Genomic DNA, 23165 nt, shown 5'->3' with positions numbered 1-23165 from the left:
TGTCTGTGAAATGCATCATATGGATATATTGAACAATGTTTAATTTCGAACATCGACCAAGCAGCTGCTTGTATTTTTAAACAAGCAACATGTTCGAAACGAGTAATGAAGCCAGAACCTCATACATGCAAGCATGGGCTATGCAACTGGGCGACATCCCCATTAAATTGGCTTCGACCAAGTGTATTTAACACGTTTCTTATCCCCACTGTAGACTTATTACACAATGAGGGCCCGTAACTTCTTGTGTCGGAGCATTGCTTCTTAATTCTCTAATTCTTTCACCGTGCAATCCACACGGGAGCATCTTTGGGTACAAAGAAATAGGTGTTCTCAAGCGATCAGGTCAGCCCAGCTCTCTTTGAAGTGTGCTTAAAACTGCACGTATTAATTGATGATGTGGCTCGTTGGTCTAGGGGTATGATTCTCGCTTAGGGTGCGAGAGGTCCCGGGTTCAAATCCCGGACGAGCCCTCTTAATTGAGTAATAGTTCGTGGTTGCCAGTGTTTAATCCTCCAGGAGGTTCCTGTCAGGATTGGTTGTATCTGGTTGACACCGGTCGAGTGTTTTGCAAGACCCAAGGTCAGGGGATAGATTGCTCTATATGTCAATGCAAGATGTGTTCAGTTACAGAGCCTAACTAATCAATTTGAGTCTGAAACTTGGCTTTAGCTTTGCGTTGCGAAACCAGCCCATACGGAAGTATTGTATGATCCACTTTGTGTACAAAAGTCTCGGAACAACCCCTAGTAACGAGCGTACTTGGGTCATTACAGTGAGTACAAATCCTAACGCTGCAGCATACAAAGACATTCTAGGGAACTGTGTGGTTATAATTTGATGGCAACCGCTTGTGCAGCGCTGTTTTCTATTCCAACACGAAAGTGCCTCTGTGTAAAAGTCTAGGATCAGAAAGAAATGAAAAACAAAAGTGTCAGGGAAATGATGCAAGATTGGTCGGGGCAAGCTTTTTTCAATTAAGACTGCCCAATCAATGTTTTTAGTCTAAACTAGGCTTAAGCTTTGTCTGCGAAATGTGTGAAAGCGGAATATTGAACGATGCTCAGTTCGATGATCAACAATGGAACTGCGTGTTTTTTTTCAAATATGCAACGTCTTGGAGATCCTGGGATTGAACGCCGGCAAAGCAAAGGCTTAGAGAAGCATTGCTAGTTATTTCTGAGAACGCAGTTTTCGATTAGAGGGCCTAAACATTTTATTTCAGTCGAAAGCCTTTCCTTCTGAAGCCAAGCTCCAGGGTAGTGTTGTAAGAGACTTAAGTTCAACAATGCAGCTGCTTAACCTTCAGATAAGAACCAATTTGGAGATGCTGGGGATTGAACCCAGGACCTCATACATGCGAAGCATGCGCTCTACCACTGAGCTACATCCCCCCACGTCTGCAATGGCATGAGCGTGTTTGTCGTGGAAAACACACGTATTGTGCCGCGGTGCTAGATAGGTCGGAGCGAGGAGCTTTTGAGTCAAGAAGGTGCAATCAACCAGTGCACTTTATTCAGGAAGTAGGTTTAAACCTTGTCTGTGAAACCAAGCCAAAAGGGAAATGCTGTAAGACACTTAGTTCGAGACTCGCCAAGGCAGCTGCTCAACTTCGCTTACAAAAATGAAACGTTTGTAGATGCTGGGAATGGAGCAAAGGACCTCTCACATCCCACAAAGGCCTGTGCTCTATTTGGATGCTCCGCGAAATCTAAACGAAAACACCGTCATAAGCAGACTGCCACCGGTTGAGTGCTTGATGTGATTTCTTCTAGGCCAAAGCCCAATACGAAGCTGATCAACTTTGCTAATGACAAGACGGCAACTGGAGATGCTGGGGCTTGAACCCAGGACCTCATACATGCAAAGCATGCGCTCTACCACTGAGCTACATCCCCAATATCAGTGAGTGCGTTTTATAGAGTAACGGAAAACCCGGCGATTGGGCAGATGTGGCTTAATAGGTCAGAGCAAGCGATTTTTAGTGTACACGTTCAAATCGTTGAAAATTAGTCTACAACTGGGCTCATGCTTTGTCTGTGGAATGTGTGAGATGGGAATATTGAACGATGCTCAGTTCAAAGATCAACAATGGACCTGCTTGATTTTTTTAATGAGCAGCGTCTTGAAGATCGTGGGATGGAACCGAGAGGCTCATACATGCAAAGATGAAGACAATGGCTTTTTATACTCACGTTTGAAGATACGTTTAGGGAAGCATTGTGCGTTATGTCCGGTAAAGCTGTTTTCGGTTAGAGAGCCTAGACAATCCATGTTAACCGCAAGACTCTTAAGTTCAGCAATGCAACGTCAGACGAGAAACAACTTGGAAATGCTGGGGATTGCACCCAGGACCTCGTACATGCAAAGCATGCGCTCTACCACTGAGCTACATCCTCACTGCCACGCTGTGCGTTTGTATACAATTATGGAGGAATCTGTGTCATTTAGCCTGCCACTTGAAATTATGCTTTGTCTGTGAAATGCATCATATGGATATATTGAACAATGTTTAATTTCGAACATCGACCAAGCAGCTGCTTGTATTTTTAAACAAGCAACATGTTCGAAACGAGTAATGAAGCCAGAACCTCATACATGCAAGCATGGGCTATGCAACTGGGCGACATCCCCATTAAATTGGCTTCGACCAAGTGTATTTAACACGTTTCTTATCCCCACTGTAGACTTATTACACAATGAGGGCCCGTAACTTCTTGTGTCGGAGCATTGCTTCTTAATTCTCTAATTCTTTCACCGTGCAATCCACACGGGAGCATCTTTGGGTACAAAGAAATAGGTGTTCTCAAGCGATCAGGTCAGCCCAGCTCTCTTTGAAGTGTGCTTAAAACTGCACGTATTAATTGATGATGTGGCTCGTTGGTCTAGGGGTATGATTCTCGCTTAGGGTGCGAGAGGTCCCGGGTTCAAATCCCGGACGAGCCCTGCTTAATTGAGTAATAGTTCGTGGTTGCCAGTGTTTAATCCTCCAGGAGGTTCCTGTCAGGATTGGTTGTATCTGGTTGACACCGGTCGAGTGTTTTGCAAGACCCAAGGTCAGGGGATAGATTGCTCTATATGTCAATGCAAGATGTGTTCAGTTACAGAGCCTAACTAATCAATTTGAGTCTGAAACTTGGCTTTAGCTTTGCGTTGCGAAACCAGCCCATACGGAAGTATTGTATGATCCACTTTGTGTACAAAAGTCTCGGAACAACCCCTAGTAACGAGCGTACTTGGGTCATTACAGTGAGTACAAATCCTAACGCTGCAGCATACAAAGACATTCTAGGGAACTGTGTGGTTATAATTTGATGGCAACCGCTTGTGCAGCGCTGTTTTCTATTCCAACACGAAAGTGCCTCTGTGTAAAAGTCTAGGATCAGAAAGAAATGAAAAACAAAAGTGTCAGGGAAATGATGCAAGATTGGTCGGGGCAAGCTTTTTTCAATTAAGACTGCCCAATCAATGTATTTTAGTCTAAACTAGGCTTAAGCTTTGTCTGCGAAATGTGTGAAAGCGGAATATTGAACGATGCTCAGTTCGATGATCAACAATGGAACTGCGTGTTTTTTTTCAAATATGCAACGTCTTGGAGATCCTGGGATTGAACGCCGGCAAAGCAAAGGCTTAGAGAAGCATTGCTAGTTATTTCTGAGAACGCAGTTTTCGATTAGAGGGCCTAAACATTTTATTTCAGTCGAAAGCCTTTCCTTCTGAAGCCAAGCTCCAGGGTAGTGTTGTAAGAGACTTAAGTTCAACAATGCAGCTGCTTAACCTTCAGATAAGAACCAATTTGGAGATGCTGGGGATTGAACCCAGGACCTCATACATGCGAAGCATGCGCTCTACCACTGAGCTACATCCCCCCACGTCTGCAATGGCATGAGCGTGTTTGTCGTGGAAAACACACGTATTGTGCCGCGGTGCTAGATAGGTCGGAGCGAGGAGCTTTTGAGTCAAGAAGGTGCAATCAACCAGTGCACTTTATTCAGGAAGTAGGTTTAAACCTTGTCTGTGAAACCAAGCCAAAAGGGAAATGCTGTAAGACACTTAGTTCGAGACTCGCCAAGGCAGCTGCTCAACTTCGCTTACAAAAATGAAACGTTTGTAGATGCTGGGAATGGAGCAAAGGACCTCTCACATCCCACAAAGGCCTGTGCTCTATTTGGATGCTCCGCGAAATCTAAACGAAAACACCGTCATAAGCAGACTGCCACCGGTTGAGTGCTTGATGTGATTTCTTCTAGGCCAAAGCCCAATACGAAGCTGATCAACTTTGCTAATGACAAGACGGCAACTGGAGATGCTGGGGCTTGAACCCAGGACCTCATACATGCAAAGCATGCGCTCTACCACTGAGCTACATCCCCAATATCAGTGAGTGCGTTTTATAGAGTAACGGAAAACCCGGCGATTGGGCAGATGTGGCTTAATAGGTCAGAGCAAGCGATTTTTAGTGTACACGTTCAAATCGTTGAAAATTAGTCTACAACTGGGCTCATGCTTTGTCTGTGGAATGTGTGAGATGGGAATATTGAACGATGCTCAGTTCAAAGATCAACAATGGACCTGCTTGATTTTTTTAATGAGCAGCGTCTTGAAGATCGTGGGATGGAACCGAGAGGCTCATACATGCAAAGATGAAGACAATGGCTTTTTATACTCACGTTTGAAGATACGTTTAGGGAAGCATTGTGCGTTATGTCCGGTAAAGCTGTTTTCGGTTAGAGAGCCTAGACAATCCATGTTAACCGCAAGACTCTTAAGTTCAGCAATGCAACGTCAGACGAGAAACAACTTGGAAATGCTGGGGATTGCACCCAGGACCTCGTACATGCAAAGCATGCGCTCTACCACTGAGCTACATCCTCACACTGCCACGCTGTGCGTTTGTATACAATTATGGAGGAATCTGTGTCATTTAGCCTGCCACTTGAAATTATGCTTTGTCTGTGAAATGCATCATATGGATATATTGAACAATGTTTAATTTCGAACATCGACCAAGCAGCTGCTTGTATTTTTAAACAAGCAACATGTTCGAAACGAGTAATGAAGCCAGAACCTCATACATGCAAGCATGGGCTATGCAACTGGGCGACATCCCCATTAAATTGGCTTCGACCAAGTGTATTTAACACGTTTCTTATCCCCACTGTAGACTTATTACACAATGAGGGCCCGTAACTTCTTGTGTCGGAGCATTGCTTCTTAATTCTCTAATTCTTTCACCGTGCAATCCACACGGGAGCATCTTTGGGTACAAAGAAATAGGTGTTCTCAAGCGATCAGGTCAGCCCAGCTCTCTTTGAAGTGTGCTTAAAACTGCACGTATTAATTGATGATGTGGCTCGTTGGTCTAGGGGTATGATTCTCGCTTAGGGTGCGAGAGGTCCCGGGTTCAAATCCCGGACGAGCCCTCTTAATTGAGTAATAGTTCGTGGTTGCCAGTGTTTAATCCTCCAGGAGGTTCCTGTCAGGATTGGTTGTATCTGGTTGACACCGGTCGAGTGTTTTGCAAGACCCAAGGTCAGGGGATAGATTGCTCTATATGTCAATGCAAGATGTGTTCAGTTACAGAGCCTAACTAATCAATTTGAGTCTGAAACTTGGCTTTAGCTTTGCGTTGCGAAACCAGCCCATACGGAAGTATTGTATGATCCACTTTGTGTACAAAAGTCTCGGAACAACCCCTAGTAACGAGCGTACTTGGGTCATTACAGTGAGTACAAATCCTAACGCTGCAGCATACAAAGACATTCTAGGGAACTGTGTGGTTATAATTTGATGGCAACCGCTTGTGCAGCGCTGTTTTCTATTCCAACACGAAAGTGCCTCTGTGTAAAAGTCTAGGATCAGAAAGAAATGAAAAACAAAAGTGTCAGGGAAATGATGCAAGATTGGTCGGGGCAAGCTTTTTTCAATTAAGACTGCCCAATCAATGTATTTTAGTCTAAACTAGGCTTAAGCTTTGTCTGCGAAATGTGTGAAAGCGGAATATTGAACGATGCTCAGTTCGATGATCAACAATGGAACTGCGTGTTTTTTTTCAAATATGCAACGTCTTGGAGATCCTGGGATTGAACGCCGGCAAAGCAAAGGCTTAGAGAAGCATTGCTAGTTATTTCTGAGAACGCAGTTTTCGATTAGAGGGCCTAAACATTTTATTTCAGTCGAAAGCCTTTCCTTCTGAAGCCAAGCTCCAGGGTAGTGTTGTAAGAGACTTAAGTTCAACAATGCAGCTGCTTAACCTTCAGATAAGAACCAATTTGGAGATGCTGGGGATTGAACCCAGGACCTCATACATGCGAAGCATGCGCTCTACCACTGAGCTACATCCCCCCACGTCTGCAATGGCATGAGCGTGTTTGTCGTGGAAAACACACGTATTGTGCCGCGGTGCTAGATAGGTCGGAGCGAGGAGCTTTTGAGTCAAGAAGGTGCAATCAACCAGTGCACTTTATTCAGGAAGTAGGTTTAAACCTTGTCTGTGAAACCAAGCCAAAAGGGAAATGCTGTAAGACACTTAGTTCGAGACTCGCCAAGGCAGCTGCTCAACTTCGCTTACAAAAATGAAACGTTTGTAGATGCTGGGAATGGAGCAAAGGACCTCTCACATCCCACAAAGGCCTGTGCTCTATTTGGATGCTCCGCGAAATCTAAACGAAAACACCGTCATAAGCAGACTGCCACCGGTTGAGTGCTTGATGTGATTTCTTCTAGGCCAAAGCCCAATACGAAGCTGATCAACTTTGCTAATGACAAGACGGCAACTGGAGATGCTGGGGCTTGAACCCAGGACCTCATACATGCAAAGCATGCGCTCTACCACTGAGCTACATCCCCAATATCAGTGAGTGCGTTTTATAGAGTAACGGAAAACCCGGCGATTGGGCAGATGTGGCTTAATAGGTCAGAGCAAGCGATTTTTAGTGTACACGTTCAAATCGTTGAAAATTAGTCTACAACTGGGCTCATGCTTTGTCTGTGGAATGTGTGAGATGGGAATATTGAACGATGCTCAGTTCAAAGATCAACAATGGACCTGCTTGATTTTTTTAATGAGCAGCGTCTTGAAGATCGTGGGATGGAACCGAGAGGCTCATACATGCAAAGATGAAGACAATGGCTTTTTATACTCACGTTTGAAGATACGTTTAGGGAAGCATTGTGCGTTATGTCCGGTAAAGCTGTTTTCGGTTAGAGAGCCTAGACAATCCATGTTAACCGCAAGACTCTTAAGTTCAGCAATGCAACGTCAGACGAGAAACAACTTGGAAATGCTGGGGATTGCACCCAGGACCTCGTACATGCAAAGCATGCGCTCTACCACTGAGCTACATCCTCACACTGCCACGCTGTGCGTTTGTATACAATTATGGAGGAATCTGTGTCATTTAGCCTGCCACTTGAAATTATGCTTTGTCTGTGAAATGCATCATATGGATATATTGAACAATGTTTAATTTCGAACATCGACCAAGCAGCTGCTTGTATTTTTAAACAAGCAACATGTTCGAAACGAGTAATGAAGCCAGAACCTCATACATGCAAGCATGGGCTATGCAACTGGGCGACATCCCCATTAAATTGGCTTCGACCAAGTGTATTTAACACGTTTCTTATCCCCACTGTAGACTTATTACACAATGAGGGCCCGTAACTTCTTGTGTCGGAGCATTGCTTCTTAATTCTCTAATTCTTTCACCGTGCAATCCACACGGGAGCATCTTTGGGTACAAAGAAATAGGTGTTCTCAAGCGATCAGGTCAGCCCAGCTCTCTTTGAAGTGTGCTTAAAACTGCACGTATTAATTGATGATGTGGCTCGTTGGTCTAGGGGTATGATTCTCGCTTAGGGTGCGAGAGGTCCCGGGTTCAAATCCCGGACGAGCCCTCTTAATTGAGTAATAGTTCGTGGTTGCCAGTGTTTAATCCTCCAGGAGGTTCCTGTCAGGATTGGTTGTATCTGGTTGACACCGGTCGAGTGTTTTGCAAGACCCAAGGTCAGGGGATAGATTGCTCTATATGTCAATGCAAGATGTGTTCAGTTACAGAGCCTAACTAATCAATTTGAGTCTGAAACTTGGCTTTAGCTTTGCGTTGCGAAACCAGCCCATACGGAAGTATTGTATGATCCACTTTGTGTACAAAAGTCTCGGAACAACCCCTAGTAACGAGCGTACTTGGGTCATTACAGTGAGTACAAATCCTAACGCTGCAGCATACAAAGACATTCTAGGGAACTGTGTGGTTATAATTTGATGGCAACCGCTTGTGCAGCGCTGTTTTCTATTCCAACACGAAAGTGCCTCTGTGTAAAAGTCTAGGATCAGAAAGAAATGAAAAACAAAAGTGTCAGGGAAATGATGCAAGATTGGTCGGGGCAAGCTTTTTTCAATTAAGACTGCCCAATCAATGTATTTTAGTCTAAACTAGGCTTAAGCTTTGTCTGCGAAATGTGTGAAAGCGGAATATTGAACGATGCTCAGTTCGATGATCAACAATGGAACTGCGTGTTTTTTTTCAAATATGCAACGTCTTGGAGATCCTGGGATTGAACGCCGGCAAAGCAAAGGCTTAGAGAAGCATTGCTAGTTATTTCTGAGAACGCAGTTTTCGATTAGAGGGCCTAAACATTTTATTTCAGTCGAAAGCCTTTCCTTGTGAAGCCAAGCTCCAGGGTAGTGTTGTAAGAGACTTAAGTTCAACAATGCAGCTGCTTAACCTTCAGATAAGAACCAATTTGGAGATGCTGGGGATTGAACCCAGGACCTCATACATGCGAAGCATGCGCTCTACCACTGAGCTACATCCCCCCACGTCTGCAATGGCATGAGCGTGTTTGTCGTGGAAAAACACGTATTGTGCCGCGGTGCTAGATAGGTCGGAGAGGAGCTTTTGAGTCAAGAAGGTGCAATCAACCAGTGCACTTTATTCAGGAAGTAGGTTTAAACCTTGTCTGTGAAACCAAGCCAAAAGGGAAATGCTGTAAGACACTTAGTTCGAGACTCGCCAAGGCAGCTGCTCAACTTCGCTTACAAAAATGAAACGTTTGTAGATGCTGGGAATGGAGCAAAGGACCTCTCACATCCCACAAAGGCCTGTGCTCTATTTGGATGCTCCGCGAAATCTAAACGAAAACACCGTCATAAGCAGACTGCCACCGGTTGAGTGCTTGATGTGATTTCTTCTAGGCCAAAGCCCAATACGAAGCTGATCAACTTTGCTAATGACAAGACGGCAACTGGAGATGCTGGGGCTTGAACCCAGGACCTCATACATGCAAAGCATGCGCTCTACCACTGAGCTACATCCCCAATATCAGTGAGTGCGTTTTATAGAGTAACGGAAAACCCGGCGATTGGGCAGATGTGGCTTAATAGGTCAGAGCAAGCGATTTTTAGTGTACACGTTCAAATCGTTGAAAATTAGTCTACAACTGGGCTCATGCTTTGTCTGTGGAATGTGTGAGATGGGAATATTGAACGATGCTCAGTTCAAAGATCAACAATGGACCTGCTTGATTTTTTTAATGAGCACGTCTTGAAGATCGTGGGATGGAACCGAGAGGCTCATACATGCAAAGATGAAGACAATGGCTTTTTATACTCACGTTTGAAGATACGTTTAGGGAAGCATTGTGCGTTATGTCCGGTAAAGCTGTTTTCGGTTAGAGAGCCTAGACAATCCATGTTAACCGCAAGACTCTTAAGTTCAGCAATGCAACGTCAGACGAGAAACAACTTGGAAATGCTGGGGATTGCACCCAGGACCTCGTACATGCAAAGCATGCGCTCTACCACTGAGCTACATCCTCACACTGCCACGCTGTGCGTTTGTATACAATTATGGAGGAATCTGTGTCATTTAGCCTGCCACTTGAAATTATGCTTTGTCTGTGAAATGCATCATATGGATATATTGAACAATGTTTAATTTCGAACATCGACCAAGCAGCTGCTTGTATTTTTAAACAAGCAACATGTTCGAAACGAGTAATGAAGCCAGAACCTCATACATGCAAGCATGGGCTATGCAACTGGGCGACATCCCCATTAAATTGGCTTCGACCAAGTGTATTTAACACGTTTCTTATCCCCACTGTAGACTTATTACACAATGAGGGCCCGTAACTTCTTGTGTCGGAGCATTGCTTCTTAATTCTCTAATTCTTTCACCGTGCAATCCACAGGGAGCATCTTTGGGTACAAAGAAATAGGTGTTCTCAAGCGATCAGGTCAGCCCAGCTCTCTTTGAAGTGTGCTTAAAACTGCACGTATTAATTGATGATGTGGCTCGTTGGTCTAGGGGTATGATTCTCGCTTAGGGTGCGAGAGGTCCCGGGTTCAAATCCCGGACGAGCCCTTCTTAATTGAGTAATAGTTCGTGGTTGCCAGTGTTTAATCCTCCAGGAGGTTCCTGTCAGGATTGGTTGTATCTGGTTGACACCGGTCGAGTGTTTTGCAAGACCCAAGGTCAGGGGATAGATTGCTCTATATGTCAATGCAAGATGTGTTCAGTTACAGAGCCTAACTAATCAATTTGAGTCTGAAACTTGGCTTTAGCTTTGCGTTGCGAAACCAGCCCATACGGAAGTATTGTATGATCCACTTTGTGTACAAAAGTCTCGGAACAACCCCTAGTAACGAGCGTACTTGGGTCATTACAGTGAGTACAAATCCTAACGCTGCAGCATACAAAGACATTCTAGGGAACTGTGTGGTTATAATTTGATGGCAACCGCTTGTGCAGCGCTGTTTTCTATTCCAACACGAAAGTGCCTCTGTGTAAAAGTCTAGGATCAGAAAGAAATGAAAAACAAAAGTGTCAGGGAAATGATGCAAGATTGGTCGGGGCAAGCTTTTTTCAATTAAGACTGCCCAATCAATGTATTTTAGTCTAAACTAGGCTTAAGCTTTGTCTGCGAAATGTGTGAAAGCGGAATATTGAACGATGCTCAGTTCGATGATCAACAATGGAACTGCGTGTTTTTTTTCAAATATGCAACGTCTTGGAGATCCTGGGATTGAACGCCGGCAAAGCAAAGGCTTAGAGAAGCATTGCTAGTTATTTCTGAGAACGCAGTTTTCGATTAGAGGGCCTAAACATTTTATTTCAGTCGAAAGCCTTTCCTTCTGAAGCCAAGCTCCAGGGTAGTGTTGTAAGAGACTTAAGTTCAACAATGCAGCTGCTTAACCTTCAGATAAGAACCAATTTGGAGATGCTGGGGATTGAACCCAGGACCTCATACATGCGAAGCATGCGCTCTACCACTGAGCTACATCCCCCCACGTCTGCAATGGCATGAGCGTGTTTGTCGTGGAAAACACACGTATTGTGCCGCGGTGCTAGATAGGTCGGAGCGAGGAGCTTTTGAGTCAAGAAGGTGCAATCAACCAGTGCACTTTATTCAGGAAGTAGGTTTAAACCTTGTCTGTGAAACCAAGCCAAAAGGGAAATGCTGTAAGACACTTAGTTCGAGACTCGCCAAGGCAGCTGCTCAACTTCGCTTACAAAAATGAAACGTTTGTAGATGCTGGGAATGGAGCAAAGGACCTCTCACATCCCACAAAGGCCTGTGCTCTATTTGGATGCTCCGCGAAATCTAAACGAAAACACCGTCATAAGCAGACTGCCACCGGTTGAGTGCTTGATGTGATTTCTTCTAGGCCAAAGCCCAATACGAAGCTGATCAACTTTGCTAATGACAAGACGGCAACTGGAGATGCTGGGGCTTGAACCCAGGACCTCATACATGCAAAGCATGCGCTCTACCACTGAGCTACATCCCCAATATCAGTGAGTGCGTTTTATAGAGTAACGGAAAACCCGGCGATTGGGCAGATGTGGCTTACAGTTTTTCTCAATTGTTTACACACATTTTCTGAAAGCCATGCCTCATATTCTCAGAACTCTACACACAAATCCAAAAAAACACACCACAATGGCTAAAACCCCTCAATTCTCCTGCAAAATGAAACTTTACATTCAAAACAATGTTATTTCTTCTCAAAATGGGAGTTTGTTTTCAAATGACACACACAAACCATCATATGTATAGACATTTATAAGAACCAGCTGAACACTGATGTGCTCAATGTAAAACACTATGATGAATTTAAAACACTTCTTCTCCATTCAACATAATGACTTAGCCCTTCTTTTGGTATAGTGTTACACTTACTGCAGACAGTACAAACATAAGTGTGTTGTAAAATATTGAGAATATTGTTTTTATACTCAGAACACACAAATACACGGTAAAATTGTAGTTTATTTGTCCCGCAAAAACAATGTACACAGTTCGTCCATTCCCGACCAACATAAAGTTGCACACACACTACATACAAAACCACAGAAGAATTTACTGTATACAGTGTTGAGAGTATGCATCAATTGTGGGACTCACTTGCACATAGTTATATCGCAATTCTTTGTCTCTTTATGAATTGCATTCAAATGGCACCCTGTAGACCTGCTTCATCCTGAGATGATTTCTGCGCAAGACATGGTCCATATGATGATGCTACAGTGTACCTGCTCAAATGTGACTGCTTCTCTTCGCCCAGCCTCCCTCATTGTAGACCATGGTTGACCACATGATCAACCAAAGTGGCTCGGATCTCATCAGAGATTACGGTCATTGGCCTTCTTCATCCTCGTACTTGTACTCCCCGTCCTCCTCCTCCTCCTCTTACTCTTACTCCTCAGGCTCTGACTCTGTTTCCAATGTTGGTATCCATTGCTCCAAAACAGAAGAGCGCACATATTGCCCTTTTATGCTAAAGCTCTGATTGTAATTGTAAATCTGTGTGACGGGTGTTTGCCCTTGTGATAAGTCAGTGTGCATATTTGAATGGCAGTGTGTTCCTTATGAAAACAAGATATTTTCTGCATGAAAATTGTGCCAAAAGCAGAGAATTGTGTGTAGTGTTTTGAAAAAGTGTGTTTTAGAACTGCAATTTGAGTGTAAAGAAGGAACTGTGCTTGTAGTTTAGCAGAATTGGTTCATGGGGTTGGTGAATTAGTTACATGTTGTGGTCATTGTGTCTCAAGTACCAGAATTTGTGTGTAAACAATTGAGAAAAACTGTAATAGGTCAGAGCAAGCGATTTTTAGTGTACACGTTCAAATCGTTGAAAATTAGTCTACAACTGGGCTCATGCTTTGTCTGTGGAAAGTGTGAGATGGGAATATTGAACGATGCTCAGTTCAAAGATCAACAATGGACTGCTTGATTTTTTTAATGAGCAGCGTCTTGAAGATCGTGGGATGGAACCGAGAGGCTCATACATGCAAAGATGAAGACAATGGCTTTTTATACTCACGTTTTAAGATACGTTTAGGGAAGCATTGTGCGTTATGTCCGGTAAAGCTGTTTTCGGTTAGAGAGCCTAGACAATCCATGTTAAACCGCAAGACTCTTAAGTTCAGCAATGCAACGTCAGACGAGAAACAACTTGGAAATGCTGGGGATTGCACCCAGGACCTCGTACATGCAAGCATGCGCTCTACCACTGAGCTACATCCTCACACTGCCACGCTGTGCGTTTGTATACAATTATGGAGGAATCTGTGTCATTTAGCCTGCCACTTGAAATTATGCTTTGTCTGTGAAATGCATCATATGGATATATTGAACAATGTTTAATTTCGAACATCGACCAAGCAGCTGCTTGCATTTTTAAAACAAGCAACATGTTCGAAACGAGTAATGAAGCCAGAACCTCATACATGCAAGCATGGGCTATGCAACTGGGCGACATCCCCATTAAATTGGCTTCGACCAAGTGTATTTAACACGTTTCTTATCCCCACTGTAGACTTATTACACAATGAGGGCCCGTAACTTCTTGTGTCGGAGCATTGCTTCTTAATTCTCTATTCTTTCACTGTGCAATCCACACGGGAGCATCTTTGGGTACAAAGAAATAGGTGTTCTCAAGCGATCAGGTCAGCCCAGCTCTCTTTGAAGTGTGCTTAAAACTGCACGTATTAATTGATGATGTGGCTCGTTGGTGTAGGGGTATGATTCTCGCTTAGGGGTGCGAGAGGTCCCGGGTTCAAATCCCGGACGAGCCCTGCTTAATTGAGTAATAGTTCGTGGTTGCCAGTGTTTAATCCTCCAGGAGGTTCCTGTCAGGATTGGTTGTATCTGGTTGACACCGGTCGAGTGTTTTGCAAGACCCAAGGTCAGGGGATAGATTGCTCTATATGTCAATGCAAGATGTGTTCAGTTACAGAGCCTAACTAATCAATTTGAGTCTGAAACTTGGCTTTAGCTTTGCGTTGCGAAACCAGCCCATACGGAAGTATTGTATGATCCACTTTGTGTACAAAAGTCTCGGAACAACCCCTAGTAACGAGCGTACTTGGGTCATTACAGTGAGTACAAATCCTAACGCTGCAGCATACAAAGACATTCTAGGGAACTGTGTGGTTATAATTTGATGGCAACGCTTGTGCAGCGCTGTTTTCTATTCCAACACGAAAGTGCCTCTGTGTAAAAGTCTAGGATCAGAAAGAAATGAAAAACAAAAGTGTCAGGGAAATGATGCAAGATTGGTCGGGGCAAGCTTTTTTCAATTAAGACTGCCCAATCAATGTATTTTAGTCTAAACTAGGCTTAAGCTTTGTCTGCGAAATGTGTGAAAGCAGAATATTGAACGATGCTCAGTTCGATGATCAACAATGGAACTGCGTGTTTTTTTTCAAATATGCAACGTCTTGGAGATCCTGGGATTGAACGCCGGCAAAGCAAAGGCTTAGAGAAGCATTGCTAGTTATTTCTGAGAACGCAGTTTTCGATTAGAGGGCCTAAACATTTTATTTCAGTCGAAAGCCTTTCCTTCTGAAGCCAAGCTCCAGGGTAGTGTTGTAAGAGACTTAAGTTCAACAATGCAGCTGCTTAACCTTCAGATAAGAACCAATTTGGAGATGCTGGGGATTGAACCCAGGACCTCATACATGCGAAGCATGCGCTCTACCACTGAGCTACATCCCCCCACGTCTGCAATGGCATGAGCGTGTTTGTCGTGGAAAACACACGTATTGTGCCGCGGTGCTAGATAGGTCGGAGCGAGGAGCTTTTGAGTCAAGAAGGTGCAATCAACCAGTGCACTTATTCAGGAAGTAGGTTTAACCTTGTCTGTGAAACCAAGCCAAAAGGGAAATGCTGTAGACACTTAGTTCGAGACTCGCCAAGGCAGCTGCTCAACTTCGCTTACAAAAATGAAACGTTTGTAGATGCTGGGAATGGAGCAAAGGACCTCTCACATCCACAAAGGCCTGTGCTCTATTTGGATGCTCCGCGAAATCTAAACGAAAACACCGTCATAAGCAGACTGCCACCGGTTGAGTGCTTGATGTGATTTCTTCTAGGCCAAAGCCCAATACGAAGCTGATCAAACTTTGCTAATGACAAGACGGCAACTGGAGATGCTGGGGCTTGAACCCAGGACCTCATACATGCAAAGCATGCGCTCTACCACTGAGCTACATCCCCCAATATCAGTGAGTGCGTTTTATAGAGTAACGGAAAACCCGGCGATTGGGCAGATGTGGCTTAATAGGTCAGAGCAAGCGATTTTTAGTGTACACGTTCAAATCGTTGAAAATTAGTCTACAACTGGGCTCATGCTTTGTCTGTGGAATGTGTGAGATGGGAATATTGAACGATGCTCAGTTCAAAGATCAACAATGGACCTGCTTGATTTTTTTAATGAGCAGCGTCTTGAAGATCGTGGGATGGAACCGAGAGGCTCATACATGCAAAGATGAAGACAATGGCTTTTTATACTCACGTTTTAAGATACGTTTAGGAAGCATTGTGCGTTATGTCCGGTAAAGCTGTTTTCGGTTAGAGAGCCTAGACAATCCATGTTAACGCAAGACTCTTAAGTTCAGCAATGCAACGTCAGACGAGAAACAACTTGGAAATGCTGGGGATTGCACCCAGGACCTCGTACATGCAAAGCATGCGCTCTACACTGAGCTACATCCTCACACTGCCACGCTGTGCGTTTGTATACAATTATGAGGAATCTGTGTCATTTAGCCTGCCACTTGAAATTATGCTTTGTCTGTGAAATGCATCATATGGATATATTGAACAATGTTTAATTTCGAACATCGACCAAGCAGCTGCTTGCATTTTTTAAACAAGCAACATGTTCGAAACGAGTAATGAAGCCAGAACCTCATACATGCAAGCATGGGCTATGCAACTGGGCGACATCCCCATTAAATTGGCTTCGACCAAGTGTATTTAACACGTTTCTTATCCCCACTGTAGACTTATTACACAATGAGGGCCCGTAACTTCTTGTGTCGGAGCATTGCTTCTTAATTCTCTAATTCTTTCACTGTGCAATCCACACGGGAGCATCTTTGGGTACAAAGAAATAGGTGTTCTCAAGCGTCAGGTCAGCCCAGCTCTCTTTGAAGTGTGCTTAAAACTGCACGTATTAATTGATGATGTGGCTCGTTGGTGTAGGGGTATGATTCTCGCTTAGGGTGCGAGAGGTCCGGGTTCAAATCCCGGACGAGCCCTGCTTAATTGAGTAATAGTTCGTGGTTGCCAGTGTTTAATCCTCAGGAGGTTCCTGTCAGGATTGGTTGTATCTGGTTGACACCGGTCGAGTGTTTTGCAAGACCCAAGGTCAGGGGATAGATTGCTCTATATGTCAATGCAAGATGTGTTCAGTTACAGAGCCTAACTAATCAATTTGAGTCTGAAACTTGGCTTTAGCTTTGCGTTGCGAAACCAGCCCATACGGAAGTATTGTATGATCCACTTTGTGTACAAAAGTCTCGGAACAACCCCTAGTAACGAGCGTACTTGGGTCATTACAGTGAGTACAAATCCTAACGCTGCAGCATACAAAGACATTCTAGGGAACTGTGTGGTTATAATTTGATGGCAACCGCTTGTGCAGCGCTGTTTTCTATTCCAACACGAAAGTGCCTCTGTGTAAAAGTCTAGGATCAGAAAGAAATGAAAAAACAAAAGTGTCAGGGAAATGATGCAAGATTGGTCGGGGCAAGCTTTTTTCAATTAAGACTGCCCAATCAATGTATTTTAGTCTAAACTAGGCTTAAGCTTTGTCTGCGAAATGTGTGAAAGCGGAATATTGAACGATGCTCAGTTCGATGATCAACAATGGAACTGCGTGTTTTTTTTCAAATATGCAACGTCTTGGAGATCCTGGGATTGAACGCCGGCAAAGCAAAGGCTTAGAGAAGCATTGCTAGTTATTTCTGAGAACGCAGTTTTCGATTAGAGGGCCTAAACATTTTATTTCAGTCGAAAGCTTTTCCTTGTGAAGCCAAGCTCCAGGGTAGTGTTGTAAGAGACTTAAGTTCAACAATGCAGCTGCTTAACCTTCAGATAAGAACCAATTTGGAGATGCTGGGGATTGAACCCAGGACCTCATACATGCGAAGCATGCGCTCTACCACTGAGCTACATCCCCCCACGTCTGCAATGGCATGAGCGTGTTTGTCGTGGAAAACACACGTATTGTGCCGCGGTGCTAAATAGGTCGGAGCAAGGAGCTTTTGAGTCAAGAAGGTGCAATCAACCAGTGCACTTTATTCAGGAAGTAGGTTTAAACCTTGTCTGTGAAACCAAGCCAAAAGGGAAATGCTGTAAGACACTTAGTTCGAGACTCGCCAAGGCAGCTGCTCAACTTCGCTTACAAAAATGAAACGTTTGTAGATGCTGGGAATGGAGCAAAGGACCTCTCACATCCCACAAAGGCCAATGCTCTATTTGGATGCCCCGCGAAATCTAAATGAAAACACCGTCATAAGCAGACTGCCACCGGTTGAGTGCTTGATGTGATTTCTTCTAGGCCAAAGCCCAATACGAAGCTGATCAACTTTGCTAATGACAAGACGGCAACTGGAGATGCTGGGGCTTGAACCCAGGACCTCATACATGCAATGCATGCGCTCTACCACTGAGCTACATCCCCAATATCAGTGAGTGCGTTTTATAGAGTAACGGAAAACCCGGCGATTGGGCAGATGTGGCTTAATAGGTCAGAGCAAGCGATTTTTAGTGTACACGTTCAAATCGTTGAAAATTAGTCTACAACTGGGCTCATGCTTTGTCTGTGGAATGTGTGAGATGGGAATATTGAACGATGCTCAGTTCAAAGATCAACAATGGACCTGCTTGATTTTTTAATGAGCAACGTCTTGAAGATCGTGGGATGGAACACGTACAAAAAAACAAAACAAAAAATCTTGTGGATTTCGACCTCCTCTCACACACACTCTTCCTTTTAGATTTCTATCCACTGTAGGGCCTCACAAAACAGTGCTCTCTGAACTGGCTTACTGTATATGTTCCCTCACATCATTAGCCACAAGTGTGATCTATTTTGAGTTGTTGTGTTCAAATGGTGACACCTGTGCTTCAATTGTGTTTGACTTTTGTCACCTGTGCTTACTATTATGCAGCACGGGTGCATCACAATGAAAATGTGTTGGCAAGTTGTGTCTCAGCAGGTGAAAAGTGCTTATGTTTTTGCCAAAAGAGGGATTGATTTAATCAGTGGGTTCAGGCAACTAAGCATTTGGTTCAGACAATAGGGTTTAGTGTTTTAGCAATTGAGAAAAACTGTAACCTTGTCAAGTGTACTAAGCACACGGTTGTCATAACATTTACCATGCTTTTACCTGAGGAATAAGTTTAACCTTGTCAAGTGTACTAAACACATGGTTATCATAACATTTACCTTGCTTTTACCTCAATGACTATAATTCAACCCCTGTCAAGTGAAGCAAATAAACTGTTATATGAACTTCTCATGTTTATGTTATCTGCTGATCATTAACTTTTCAATCTACAGTGCCTACAAAAATCTTTAAACCAACGGTTCTTTTAAGAGCCATCTATTCTCTTGCCTAACCCCTACTCATTCTCTCTCTCTCTGTCTCTCTCTCTCTCTCTCTCTCTCTCTCTCGCTCTCTCTCTCTCAGACACACACACACACACACAGGGATCAGAGGGATGAATATGGGCAACTTGTGCCTAAGCGGAGAAGAAAAAAAGGTGCAAAGGCAGTCCCTTCTGATGGTATGTCTTGATACCCCTGAACAAACATGCTGTTGTATTTTCATAGCATTTTTTTCATAGTATTTTTTGTATGTTCAAAATAACAGATTAGACACATTTCTTCTCTGATAATGTATAGCACATTTTTTTACCTCTAGTGTATATTACTTTTCATCTCTAATTTATTTATAGCTGCTACCTTCAACAAACCAGCTATGCTTTCTAGGCAAGAAGACTTTGACTACAGTGAGTATTTACACCAACTGTTTTAAGGCAAGCTAGTCATCCAGCTTTAATATTGACCTATTTTTTTACCCACTCATGTAAAGGTGGGATTCCATCTGTGTCAACTCACAATATTTCACCAGTGGTTGAAGATATAGGTTTGTAGATGTTATATGTTATATCTTAAAGAGTTCTAAGTATAATTATTTTTTCCTTATGCTCTAACATGTGATATTATTTTTTCTGTATAGAAATTCTTCATCGAGAGGTAGAGGAGTTGTTAGCTAATACGGAAAACATTCCGTGCTCAAATCCATCTTCCTCAAACACTTGGTCAATTCGGATGGACCAAACGTAGAAGAAGTGGGCGGCTATAAGGCCAGAAATGGTTGAGGCATTATTGACTAGAGAGCACACAAAAGTCAGCAAAGCACTGCAACCTCAAGCCATCAGTTATCCGATGTAAAGACTGCATTCCAAAACAGCTGTACTGTGGAGACTGTGACGTTATGGCACATCAAAGTAAACTTCACAATCGAGAGACATTTGTTGGAGGGATTTTTCAAGTCCATATCCCCAACAACTTTGGTGAAGTTGGACGTTGAAGGCCAGTTCTATTTCGAGGAACAGGGTATGTATTTTAACCGTGTATATTATAAAACTTGGATGACTTGAATCTGTAGTGTGCTATTCTATTTGCTCATAATAATCTGCTTTTTGCCTCTTGAGTCACCTAAGCAAATGTGCAACTGTTCTTCTGACTCCATTGTGGTGTCAGCAGGTAAAAGAGTAATTCTCATAGGAATTGATGGTGAGTCCAATATATGTAGTTTTTTATCATTAATAATAAGATTTTGTTTTCTTTGTCTTTACAATGTACATTTTAATTGTTTAAATAGGTCGCTACAATGTCGATTCCACACTTTACATGTGCAGAGTGCCATACGAGCAGAAACACCAGCATCCCACTTTTGATCAAGTCTGGTTACTGGCCTGCAACAGCAAGCTGTGACACACTATATAGAATCGATGTGTTCATTTCATATGAACACATGAAGCTGACTGCTCCAGGAACGTCTAGACTATCTTTTACCAGTTTGCTGGAATAGAGAACACACTTTTTTGGCCGAGTAATAATTTAATGAATTACTAAATTAGTTATTTTTTACTATTTGTGAAGGAGTCATTTCTCATGTGATTTGTCATCTATTTTGTTCCCAGAATGGAAAGATCTGCTCCGATGCTTTTCAAACAAGTTTTTTTGAATGGAGATACTGCCAGTTTGAAATTGATCAGCTCTGTGGACTGAAAGTGTTTGACTGTCCAGCCTGTTCTCCATTCATGCTTGCCATGTCAGTAGATGGGAACAGGAAAATGTATTGCTTTAAAAGAGGGTATATCTGTCCGTCAAATAACATTTCATGCCAACCTAGCAACTTTTTGTTGAATAACTACATATGTTATTATTTCAAGGTCTGAAGACCATGGCCTGTTCACAGGTGTATTTATCTGTGAGGATGAACAGGTTTTCAAATTCGTGGACTACATAAATGCTAAAACAAAGCATGTAGGTTACAATATTGTTTTGTCTTAAAGTTGTCTTAAATTGTATTTCCGAAACAAAAAATTGTTATTTATGTTATGCCATGAATTATATTCATAACAAATTAAAATATTATCCATAATATGGCCAATACCATGAATTGTCATTTTCTACTGCAGTAAATTAACAATTCAGAAAAACTATTAATGTTAAATTTGTCAGTCTGATATAATATGCACTTTTTTACTTTAATTGGCTACCTGTAATCTTAATAATCTACTTAATCACACTGTTTTCCTTTAATTAGTTAAATTTTGATAGACAGTTGGAAAAGGGGTCTGTGGATCGAGTCAGTGGACTGCAGCACGGGAGTCCTTGCCAAGGAAAGCCAACAAGCTTGATGAGGAGGGAATGGAGGTGGCTGTCTGCCGACATGGTGTGCTGTTGAGAAGCCTTAACATGATGAGGGGCGAAATATTTGCATATCCCTTGTTTCTGCAAAAAGAGCTGACTTCAAGGAATGTGCAGTTCATGTGCACTGATGTTATATGCAAATATTGGCCTTACCTAAAGAGAGTTGTTAATGATTGTCCAGAGCTCTCTCCTCTCCTGGATATGACGCCTTTCTTGTCAGTGATGCACGCAAAGGCACATGCTTGGAAATGTGAGGTAAACTGTTTTTCAAAACACTAATGTACCAGGTTTTGACCTCGGTATTTATGTTTAATATTTTAATAATGTTCAATAACATAATAAAGTTCAGTTACATAATAATTGCTTTTTCTATTCTAAAACACATGAGTTAGGTGTTTAACCTTTTGGTCTTCATACACAAGATTAAGTGGGGTGGTCGGAACCAAGAAGGAGCAGGCACCACCCTGGGTGAAGAGGTCAAACAAGTGAATAGCTTCTTGTCAAGAACTGATATATGCAGTAAATACATGACCAAAGGAGGCAAGTGTTTTTGCAAGAATTTATAATTAAAAGATACCAAAATCAGGTTAAAAGTACTTGCAATTTTATTATTAATTCTATCCATTTTATAGCTAAAGAAGACATGACTACTATCCAGGCCATGGCATGGAACCAACTTAAAATTGAGAACCTTGGAAAAGTGCTTGCTCGAAGATTAGTAAAGGTTTGTGATGACAACAAGTATGCAAATAGTATAGAAAAAAATTTAAGAGTGAGAAAAAAATTCATACCATGCTCACTTCAATTTTTTTTATTAATGTTTATCATGTCCATGTTTTTGAAAAGTAGTATTAATCATGTATACAATATCTGTCATTAGTCTTTATATTGTGTTTTAATTTACTTCTGTTATTCATAAGACAAAAGCAAAAATTCAGGAGGAGTCTGTAAAACTGGATGCAATTAAGACAGAGTTGGCAGTAACAGATGAAAACCTTAAGGACTGGATCAGGGAAATCACACAGTGGGCTGATACAGGTAAGCATGTTGTAGATTACCTTAGCACTATACTTTGTATTAGTCCTTTCAAAGAACAGAACATTGACTCACTGACTTTGGTGTAATGTTTTTTCATTTTATTATCTTATTTCACCAAATGCCCTGCTTTACTCAACAATTGATAATGCGTTTAATTTTAAGTTTTTTTAAATTGTTAAAATTGTGCTCAATAGCATATCTAGCATATGTTTTACATTTTAGAAGAGAGCACAGGAAGCCATCAGGGGCTGGAAAAGAAGATTGAGACTCTTTATGTGAGCATCAGACAGAGGAAGCAAAATCTTTACAGACAAACAGGTTAAAACATTTTCAAGCTTTTAAGAAACTTTTACCCTAGGTACCACTTACCTCAAGTTCATATGTTTTGGCTAAATTATATTTTGATAACCCATTCATTCATGTTTAGCACTCATTACGTTAAAGCGTTATGGAATATACAAAGTTAAATTGTGTTTCTAAATATCCCTATGACAATAAAGAAAATACTGTTCAGAATGTTACATTGCATTTGTCTTTTAAGATGGGAACAAGAGAAGACTTAAACTCCGCAGAAGGATTTTGGAGGAAAAAGACGAATTTATTGCAGCTCTAGATAAGTACAATAGGGGAGCACCTGAAAGACTGCAGTCAGCTGATACAATTCTGGTATCTGAGAGTTATGCATGGCCATGGCTGCTGGATGAGCATGGTATGTCTGGTTTATCATTCAAATATTTACTGTATGTAATTTAATGTACTGAACTATAATGTAAACATATTGTGGCTTACCTGCTTAAAGGGTATATTATGTTTATTGTGCAGACGTTTATTTTAGATTTACATGGAAAGGTATAAAAATGTAAAAGTAAAAAAA

General features: G+C 42.3%; 20 non-coding genes across 20 annotated transcripts; 6 read left to right on the top strand and 14 right to left on the bottom strand.

Moving 5' to 3' along the window:
- The first annotated feature begins 401 nt into the window (after positions 1–401).
- trnap-agg (transfer RNA proline (anticodon AGG)) lies at positions 402–473 on the top strand. Its single transcript has one exon. It is a non-coding gene; the product is annotated as a tRNA-Pro (tRNA).
- Positions 474–1322: 849 nt separating this feature from the next.
- On the bottom strand, positions 1323–1394 carry trnaa-cgc (transfer RNA alanine (anticodon CGC)). Its single transcript has one exon. It is a non-coding gene; the product is annotated as a tRNA-Ala (tRNA).
- A 432-nt stretch (positions 1395–1826) lies between these two features.
- trnaa-ugc (transfer RNA alanine (anticodon UGC)) lies at positions 1827–1898 on the bottom strand. The gene has a single exon. It is a non-coding gene; the product is annotated as a tRNA-Ala (tRNA).
- A 976-nt stretch (positions 1899–2874) lies between these two features.
- Positions 2875–2946, top strand: trnap-agg (transfer RNA proline (anticodon AGG)). Its single transcript has one exon. It is a non-coding gene; the product is annotated as a tRNA-Pro (tRNA).
- An 851-nt stretch (positions 2947–3797) lies between these two features.
- Positions 3798–3869, bottom strand: trnaa-cgc (transfer RNA alanine (anticodon CGC)). Its single transcript has one exon. It is a non-coding gene; the product is annotated as a tRNA-Ala (tRNA).
- A 432-nt stretch (positions 3870–4301) lies between these two features.
- Positions 4302–4373, bottom strand: trnaa-ugc (transfer RNA alanine (anticodon UGC)). Its single transcript has one exon. It is a non-coding gene; the product is annotated as a tRNA-Ala (tRNA).
- A 978-nt stretch (positions 4374–5351) lies between these two features.
- trnap-agg (transfer RNA proline (anticodon AGG)) lies at positions 5352–5423 on the top strand. Its single transcript has one exon. It is a non-coding gene; the product is annotated as a tRNA-Pro (tRNA).
- An 850-nt stretch (positions 5424–6273) lies between these two features.
- On the bottom strand, positions 6274–6345 carry trnaa-cgc (transfer RNA alanine (anticodon CGC)). The gene has a single exon. It is a non-coding gene; the product is annotated as a tRNA-Ala (tRNA).
- Positions 6346–6777: 432 nt separating this feature from the next.
- Positions 6778–6849, bottom strand: trnaa-ugc (transfer RNA alanine (anticodon UGC)). Its single transcript has one exon. It is a non-coding gene; the product is annotated as a tRNA-Ala (tRNA).
- A 978-nt stretch (positions 6850–7827) lies between these two features.
- On the top strand, positions 7828–7899 carry trnap-agg (transfer RNA proline (anticodon AGG)). The gene has a single exon. It is a non-coding gene; the product is annotated as a tRNA-Pro (tRNA).
- Positions 7900–8749: 850 nt separating this feature from the next.
- On the bottom strand, positions 8750–8821 carry trnaa-cgc (transfer RNA alanine (anticodon CGC)). The gene has a single exon. It is a non-coding gene; the product is annotated as a tRNA-Ala (tRNA).
- Positions 8822–9250: 429 nt separating this feature from the next.
- Positions 9251–9322, bottom strand: trnaa-ugc (transfer RNA alanine (anticodon UGC)). The gene has a single exon. It is a non-coding gene; the product is annotated as a tRNA-Ala (tRNA).
- A 976-nt stretch (positions 9323–10298) lies between these two features.
- Positions 10299–10370, top strand: trnap-agg (transfer RNA proline (anticodon AGG)). The gene has a single exon. It is a non-coding gene; the product is annotated as a tRNA-Pro (tRNA).
- An 851-nt stretch (positions 10371–11221) lies between these two features.
- Positions 11222–11293, bottom strand: trnaa-cgc (transfer RNA alanine (anticodon CGC)). The gene has a single exon. It is a non-coding gene; the product is annotated as a tRNA-Ala (tRNA).
- A 432-nt stretch (positions 11294–11725) lies between these two features.
- trnaa-ugc (transfer RNA alanine (anticodon UGC)) lies at positions 11726–11797 on the bottom strand. Its single transcript has one exon. It is a non-coding gene; the product is annotated as a tRNA-Ala (tRNA).
- A 3140-nt stretch (positions 11798–14937) lies between these two features.
- On the bottom strand, positions 14938–15009 carry trnaa-cgc (transfer RNA alanine (anticodon CGC)). The gene has a single exon. It is a non-coding gene; the product is annotated as a tRNA-Ala (tRNA).
- A 429-nt stretch (positions 15010–15438) lies between these two features.
- trnaa-ugc (transfer RNA alanine (anticodon UGC)) lies at positions 15439–15510 on the bottom strand. The gene has a single exon. It is a non-coding gene; the product is annotated as a tRNA-Ala (tRNA).
- A 975-nt stretch (positions 15511–16485) lies between these two features.
- On the top strand, positions 16486–16556 carry trnap-agg (transfer RNA proline (anticodon AGG)). Its single transcript has one exon. It is a non-coding gene; the product is annotated as a tRNA-Pro (tRNA).
- Positions 16557–17407: 851 nt separating this feature from the next.
- Positions 17408–17479, bottom strand: trnaa-cgc (transfer RNA alanine (anticodon CGC)). Its single transcript has one exon. It is a non-coding gene; the product is annotated as a tRNA-Ala (tRNA).
- Positions 17480–17911: 432 nt separating this feature from the next.
- On the bottom strand, positions 17912–17983 carry trnaa-ugc (transfer RNA alanine (anticodon UGC)). The gene has a single exon. It is a non-coding gene; the product is annotated as a tRNA-Ala (tRNA).
- Between the last annotated feature and the right edge of the window lie 5182 nt (positions 17984–23165).

This window comes from Triplophysa dalaica, chromosome 6, assembly GCF_015846415.1.
Source record: "Triplophysa dalaica isolate WHDGS20190420 chromosome 6, ASM1584641v1, whole genome shotgun sequence".
NCBI lineage: Eukaryota > Metazoa > Chordata > Actinopteri > Cypriniformes > Nemacheilidae > Triplophysa > Triplophysa dalaica.
This window is presented reverse-complemented; position numbering and strand designations above follow the sequence as displayed.